The 7,736-nt window shown below is 34.5% G+C and overlaps 1 protein-coding gene across 5 annotated transcripts in view; it reads right to left on the bottom strand.

Moving 5' to 3' along the window:
- Nucleotides 1-7,736, bottom strand: part of LOC108728604 (protein Fe65 homolog) — a 193,068-nt gene that overhangs the window by 156,874 nt on the left and 28,458 nt on the right. For 4 of the 5 annotated variants that reach the window (XM_018457247.1, XM_018457250.1, XM_018457249.1 and 1 more), the window contains exon 1: nt 3,708-4,007. The exons of the other annotated variant lie outside the window; for it this stretch is intronic. The gene's annotated coding sequence lies outside the window, so the exon portion shown is untranslated. Of the gene's footprint in view, nt 1-3,707; nt 4,008-7,736 lie in introns of those variants that run through there. 5 annotated transcript variants of the gene reach the window in all.

Genomic DNA, 7,736 nt, shown 5'->3' with positions numbered 1-7,736 from the left:
GACGCTCATCTCCTCGACGAGATAAATCACTCGCTAATTGCAGCTTCTGTATTAAATACCTGTTATCTTGGTATATTAGTGCAAAATATTAATGTTACTTTTGAAGAGAGACATTTCGAGGCAACGTGTCACTTTCTGTCAACTACTTTATGTAGTAATATAATAATAATAATAGTAATATATTTGACGATGGTCGAGTGTTTACTGAAATTTTATTTAAAAAATTTCCTGAGAATTCTTTCCCGGAGATTTTTCAAGTTTTTATTTAAAATTCCAGAAAACTTTAAGCTCGACTTTAAGATTAAAGAACTTTAAAATAAATTGGAGTGCAAGAAACGCACACAAACTATATATATACTGTTAGAAATTTCGTAATGAATTTAAGTAACATGTAACGGAAGCTTGTGGTTATGACGTAACTAAAAAGTAATGAATGGTTTAACTGAAAACTAAGTTATAGTAGTCTTAAATGTAATAAATGTTTGCATTAAATTTTATGCAAATCCACATAAAATTTTATGAAAAGTACATTAACTTTCACATACATATACACAGATATACTTTTTAGTTACAAATACATTAAATTTAATGTAAAGTAATTAATTAAGGTAACGTTATGAAATTAAATTCAATTTGTGTAACTTTCATACTAAATTTCACGATATCTTTAACACACAGTATATATTGTAAACTTATAAATTAGTAGAAGATAGGGATTCCAAGCCTACATCCATAATTTTCTACAAATGGAATCGCAAAAAAATATTGTTTATACAGAAGTAAGTTTTTAGATGTCTGTATAAAACGATTTAAAATACTTATATTTTTTACAATATGTAATTTAATCAATAAAATTGATAAAAATATGTATTTAATTATTAATTTTCAATAAATACTTTAATACCGTCATGCTCCGGTTTTATTACAAAATGTACAGAGAAACCTATCTATATACACACTCATTGTGTATATATATATAGATATAATGTGTAATTTATATTATAATATTTTCTTTATTATAGTATATAGTGTGTAATTTATATTATATTTTCTCTTTATATAGAGACGTAATCATCGAGATTTATTCGCGAATAAAAATTACAACTGGCATAAGAAAGAATGATATCTTATGAAAACTTTTGTGTCTGATAGTGATATATTTCACACGCGACACACTGTCCTCCGATTTCATACGCTGGGAAAGGATCTACGAAGATGTCCCCTGATGATCGGTTACGCTGGAGTCAAAGGGACAAAACGAGGTAAACTCCAAGATGCTCGACGGCGTGAATTCGAGGAAGAGAAGTCCTCTTTTATTTCAATCCTCCGTCGTCACGCTGCATACACGAATCCAAGCACATCCGGAAGACAGGAAGATAGAAAGAAGAGGAAAGGGAGGCAAGAGAGAAAGAGAGATACGAGTAGGTCGTCTCTGCAAACGCATCTCAAACGGGCTGGCCTGAGTGGTTTCCCGTGTTCGGCGTCGCGCACACACGACACCGGGCAGTACACATTCGCGGCATTATGTGTTTCATGCGCACCCGGTAGAAGCGACGAAGAAGAGTCCTCGAGACTCATCCTCGCGTAGGAGGACTCGCCACGTGAAGGGTACATACTGCACGGTGGTGGTCGAGTGTTTTCGCGCGGAAAGTAGCTGCAAATGTTCGTTTGACTGCTCGAACCTGCCGGTGGAAACTCAAAGTTTCCCGCAGGTTTCGTTACGATCTCGTCACGACTCTCGTTACTGTCTGAAGAGACAGGTGCCTCTCATTGAAAGGAAACTTTGATGAAATTCATTACGTTGTTATAAAGTTACGACGTGAATGTACACGCGCGATCACTTAAAGTCATTAGCTCTCGAGAATATTTAGAAAATCTCTTTCGTCATAATTATATAATTATTTGTGTAATTCGAATTTGAATTTTATGACTTATTTAATAGAGTGCAGTATGTAGGAACTTAAATAAGGCTGTTCTCACTTGTCTCAGATTGTGATGTGTGAGAAGAGAAAATACACAATAAAATATAAATACACAATAATAAAAATTTTTGTAAAAATATTTACACTGAGAGAAAAAAATGGTTGCCATAATTTAACCACAATTTAGAGTCATTTTTTTGAGATAACACAAATATTTTTAGTCGTTTTAACCATCCAAATATATAATCAGTGCTATTTAATAATAGTCACACACTGCTTGAAAGCTTTAAGTTTTTTCCTAACATATTTTTTAGTTAATATTACTACATAAATAGTAAATTTAGGAAAATAGTTGTATTTTTTTTTCATTATAATTGCGATTGCATTTATTCAATAAATTTTATTGAATAAATATGTTCATTTTATTTGCTATATACATTTTAATATATTTTACTATTATATTAATATTTAAATTATCATATATTATATATATATTTAAGTTTTTATTTTACTATTACATTAATATTTATATTATAATATATTAATATTTGAAATTATTATAATTTATAGTATAATTTTTTCATATTTGAGAGAATCGTATATGGTTGTTATTACTGTCGCAGTAATAATCATAAAAATGAAACTCCTAACTATAATTATTTTACTATGTAATTATAGTCACAAAGATCAAATTTAATTTCTTTTCTTTCAATGTATTAATATAACAACATATGTTTTAATAAAACAATATTTTAAATCAATAAAATCGATTTATAAAATCGATTTATAAAATATATCGAAAACATCCTTTGTTTCGTTAATTAATAAATAAATGCATCTGGGAATAAATTAATAAATATATCTAAAAATGAATTATGCAGAATCTCAGAAACAAAATAAGCTATGATCACAGCTGTAACAAACTGTCAAATTAATACAAAAATAAATATGATTTAATTTGTTCCTGAAACAAGATAATTTTTGATATAATTTATAAGCTATTTTATCGATTTATTATAAAATATAAATAATATTTTATTAAACTATTTTTATTTAAATGTAATTTATGAGACTCTCTCTCTCTCTCTCTCTCTCTCTCTCTCTTGTAAAGCAATGAATTTGTGTTTTTAAAGCAGTGAATTTGTATTTTTAAAGCAATGAATGCATGATGAAAGTATTACTAACATCATGGTGAATGTTTTAAAATAGTGAATTTGTGTAATTGTGAAGTTGTGTATTTCGCTAAAGCAAAACGTATACATAGAGTTGTATCAAGTTTGGATGACAGATATCTTAACTTCTAAAGTTTCGAATTTTAACGCTAAATAACTCGATTCACGAGGCCGACCACTGCGTTTTTTGTCAGATTCTTTCGTTTTGAGTGAAAACGCATCAAATGAGTAAATTTTTATTAAGATTCTAGGAGAGTGGGAACCGTATTCTAAATAATTACTATTTTTTTTAAGCATAGAATTTTTTTTAAAACAGAAAATTTGTTTTTGAAATTGAGAATTTGTATAATTAAAGCAAAAAATCTTCATTTACAATTTACATGGTCTCACGTCCCTGTACCACCAATATGACAGATTTCCTAATCTGAATATTTGTCAACTTTAATAATTAATACCTCGGTTCGTGGAACAGAAGGATACTTTTTTTGCCAGATTTGTTTATTTTATGCAAAAACGAATGAGACTAATTTTATTAAGATCGGAGGTGAGACCCCTAAACTCAACAATTACCCGGATAATTAATTGCGCGTAAATAACAAGAAAATTTAGTTACCTGACGCTCCATTGCTGTCATCCTTTCGTCGGCTGTTCCTTTATTGTTACATTGATAATCACTCGCGAAAGCCGGGCAAAGAACCGAAATAATTATCATTTCGCACTATTGATCGACACGGCAAGACGAACGCCCGGCACTTTGTACGGCACTTCCGATACACACGGCATATTTTGGAGCTTTGGTCGAGCGAATAAAACGACACGAACTGTCGGCCGGCGTTCGTCGAATCGTATGGATCGGAAGCATCTGAGGTTGATCGACATCGACGCGGGGCAATTTCACGCCGCGTGGGGGCGGATCGCAAAATGGTTCTGAGATCGGTCGATTCCGATCGAAAATCCGAACGTGCTATATGACGCAGATAAAAACGAAATTATGGCCGATATTCATAGTCGGTTCTTATTTCAAAACCATTTTAAGTAATGTCTTAATAATGTCTTAATACGCCAACGCGACTCTCTGATTGGTTCATGACACCTCAAGGCTGAACTTAAGACGATCTTGAATACAAGAACTGACTATGAATACCGGCTTATGTCCGTTTTTTCCTGCATACCACAGAAACACACCTATTACTATTGATGCGTTCGGGGAGACACTGGCTATGTTTACACCGTGCATTTAGGCCGCGGCCTATACAATAGATGTCCTTGTTTATCCTGTATATTAAACAAAGACACCTATTGTATAGGTCGCGGTGTAAACGTAGCCACTATTACCGCTACTCTGTCATTCTATCTTTGTTGTTTATTAGACGTAAAACAAGGATAGAATGACACAAATAGCACTAATAACGTTCCCCGAACGCACCTTATGTGCAAAATGGCTCGATGGAATTATCGGCGAAACGACCATCTCCAACTTATTACGAATTCAAACTGGCAGTAATTATTTCCGCATTTTCAGTCACACAGAAACACGACGAACGAATGCTCCACGGGGATCGTGCGCGATTCAACATAGGCTATGTTCTAAAATTGACTGCCTGTACTGAAAATCTGTAGTGCACGTAAAGCCCATTCTACAATTGCGTAAGCGTAGTTGTAAGTGGTTGTAGTTGTAAAAATTGACTAATCACAGTCGAATATTCTCCTCATATTTGACTGTGATAGGTTAATTCTTACAACTACAACCACTTACAACTACGCTTACGCAATTGTAGAATGGCTTAACGTGAACTGTCGCATTTTCAGCGTTAGTTGGCAGTGGAATACAGCCATAGCACTTCGGACACCCGCGACATCGATCTCGATCGGAAAAATCACATGTATAACGCGAGAAGGTCATAGTGCGACTGAGCTCACCGAGCCGCGGGCCTACACCATCTACGTCACACGCCTGCTCCCGAAATGCGGAGTAATGATGACGTAAGCATTACGTCGCACGGCCGGCCGGCGCGACAGTTATTGTTCGACCTATTCGAGCGGCGTAAAACTATTCACAGCTTTCAATCTCGATCCGTCTTCTTAGGCCGGAATCAGACTGCGCATTGAAGATTGAGATTGAAGATTGAAGATTAAAATTTGACCAGTGAGGACAAAGAAATTTTAGCTCCTATTGTTTTGATTGGTCAAATTTCAATCTTTCAGAAAACAGGATTCCGATGAATTTTGCTTCGTATTATCGGAATCCTTTTTTTTTGTGATTGGATTTACGACGAAAATCGGATGCAGTGTGAATCCAGCAATTGAGATTGAAGATTGAAAGATTGAAATTTGATCAATCAAAACAATAGGAACTAAAATTCCTTTACCCTCATTAGTCAAATTTCAATCTTCGATCTCAATCTTCAATGCGTAGTCTGATTCCGACCTTAATCTAGTGACTTTAAGTAAGAGCTATAATAGGAGCATATTGGAACATGTTGGAGCATGCGACGCGAACAAACCTCTATAATTCCCGTTACGTATACTTATATAAGGTTTGTTTGCGTCGCAAGCTCCAACATGCTCCGACTAGAGACACTATAATAAGAGACTGGCATAGATGAGCTAATTTTTGATTGGTTGGATATGGAATGGCAGAAGCCAATCAAAAGTCGTGCTGGTAATAGATGACAGTACAGCCCGAATTCTGATTGGCTTCTGCTTTCCTACTTTTTCTGCTTTTCCGTCTTAGTTGCGAACGCGTCCTATGACTTATCGTCCTGTGAACACCATTTTCTATCCAACTAGAACTTATGCCAGTCTCTTATTATAGTGTCTCTAGCTCCGACATGCTCCTATTCACTCTATCAAGCGCGTTGGAGTGAGTAAGAGCTATGATAGGAGCATATTGGAATATGTTGGAGCATGCGACACGAACAAACCCACTGTATTAACACTGGTAGTAATATATGAACACGGCTTTACGACGAATCGCCGATAACGCTCGATTCACTGAATGTTTCACTTGTCGCTCGCACAACGCTCGTGGAGATTATTTATCCTTTACTGGTTTATTCTCATTGCTTGTATTTTTACAATTGGCATTTCTGCTTCTTTAATTCTCTTCAACGCCCAAAAATAATGAAAAATTCTTAGAGGTTTCAAGCAACGCGAACATACCTCTTGTTTAACATTTGATGAACAGCAAGGATAAAATGATTCTACGAGATTTATGAGCGTTAAGTGGAACGCACGTAATGTCGAGCGCGCCGTTACTTTTATTGTTGTTTACAACTTCGCCTCGGTTCCGGGAATCGTCGCATTGCCTCACTTGGTCACGAAACAACGCAAAATACGTTTATTCGTAATGCTGAAGGGGCCTCGTTCGTACGACGAACGACGGAAGAATCGTTTGTGATAATTAGCGAGTTTAATAAGTAATATTTCAGCGTCTCCTTCTGAGACAAGTTTACTGAAGGCGTTCTCGATATTCCAGCTTTCTTTCGAAGACGCTTACACATAAACCCTAGTAGCACAAAGCATTGGCGCAATATTGGGAAATCAATGTACAGCCAATATTAAACATTGGTTAAGAATTGCACACCCAATATTGGTCCAATATTGTAAGGTAGACGCCTAGTCATATTTAACCAATATTGGTTCAACAATATTGGACCAATATTGGGTACACAATTTTTACCCAACGTTTTAAATTGGCTGTACATTGTTTTTCCAATATTTCGCCAATATTGTAAAGATTGAATCTCTAATATTGGTCCAATATTGATTCAATAGTATTGGCGAAATATTGGAAAAACAATGTATAGTTAATATTGGGTAAAAATTGAATCCTCAATATTGGCCTAATATTGTTGAACCAATGTTCATCTTATATTGTTGAACAATATTGGCTAAATATGACTAGGCGTCTACTTTACAATATTGGACCAATATTGGGTGTGCAATTCTTACCCAATGTTTAATATTGGTTGTATATTGTTTTCTAATATTTCGTTAATATTGGGAAATAATGTATAGCCAATATTACACATATGTGAAAATTTACTTACCTACGTAGGATTCGAACCTGGGACCTCTGGACTATGAGCCTTCTGCGTTATGTGCTACACCATTTCTTCGATTGATAAATGTATTACTTAATTGTACTGTTATAAACAATCTATCCTCGATGTGTGCCCAATGTAAACCCAATATTAGGTAATGATTTACACGAAATATTGGCTCTACATTAGTATTTATTATATAGTTAATATTGGCATTACATTGGGAAATCTTGGCCAATATATCCCCAATGTAATGCCAATATTGAGTAATGACTGACCTACAACATTGGTTGTACATTGGCATTCATTATATAACCAATATTGGGTAAAGATTGACATGCAATATTGGCTAAATATTGGCATTTATTATATAACCAATATTGGCGTTACATTGGGAAATATTGGCCAATGTATGACCAGCGTAAAGCCAATATTGGATGATGATTGACACGCGATATTGGCTGTACATTGGGATTCATTATATAACCAATATTGTGCAATGATTGACATGCAATATTGGCTATACATTGGCATTTAACGTTTAACCAATATTGGCATTACATTGGGAAATATTGGCCAATGTATGCCCAATGTAA

The sequence above is a fragment of the Mycetomoellerius zeteki genome, unplaced genomic scaffold (assembly GCF_001594055.1).
Source record: "Mycetomoellerius zeteki isolate Tzet28-1 unplaced genomic scaffold, Tzet1.0 scaffold62, whole genome shotgun sequence".
Taxonomy (NCBI): Eukaryota; Metazoa; Arthropoda; class Insecta; order Hymenoptera; family Formicidae; genus Mycetomoellerius; species Mycetomoellerius zeteki.
This window is presented reverse-complemented; position numbering and strand designations above follow the sequence as displayed.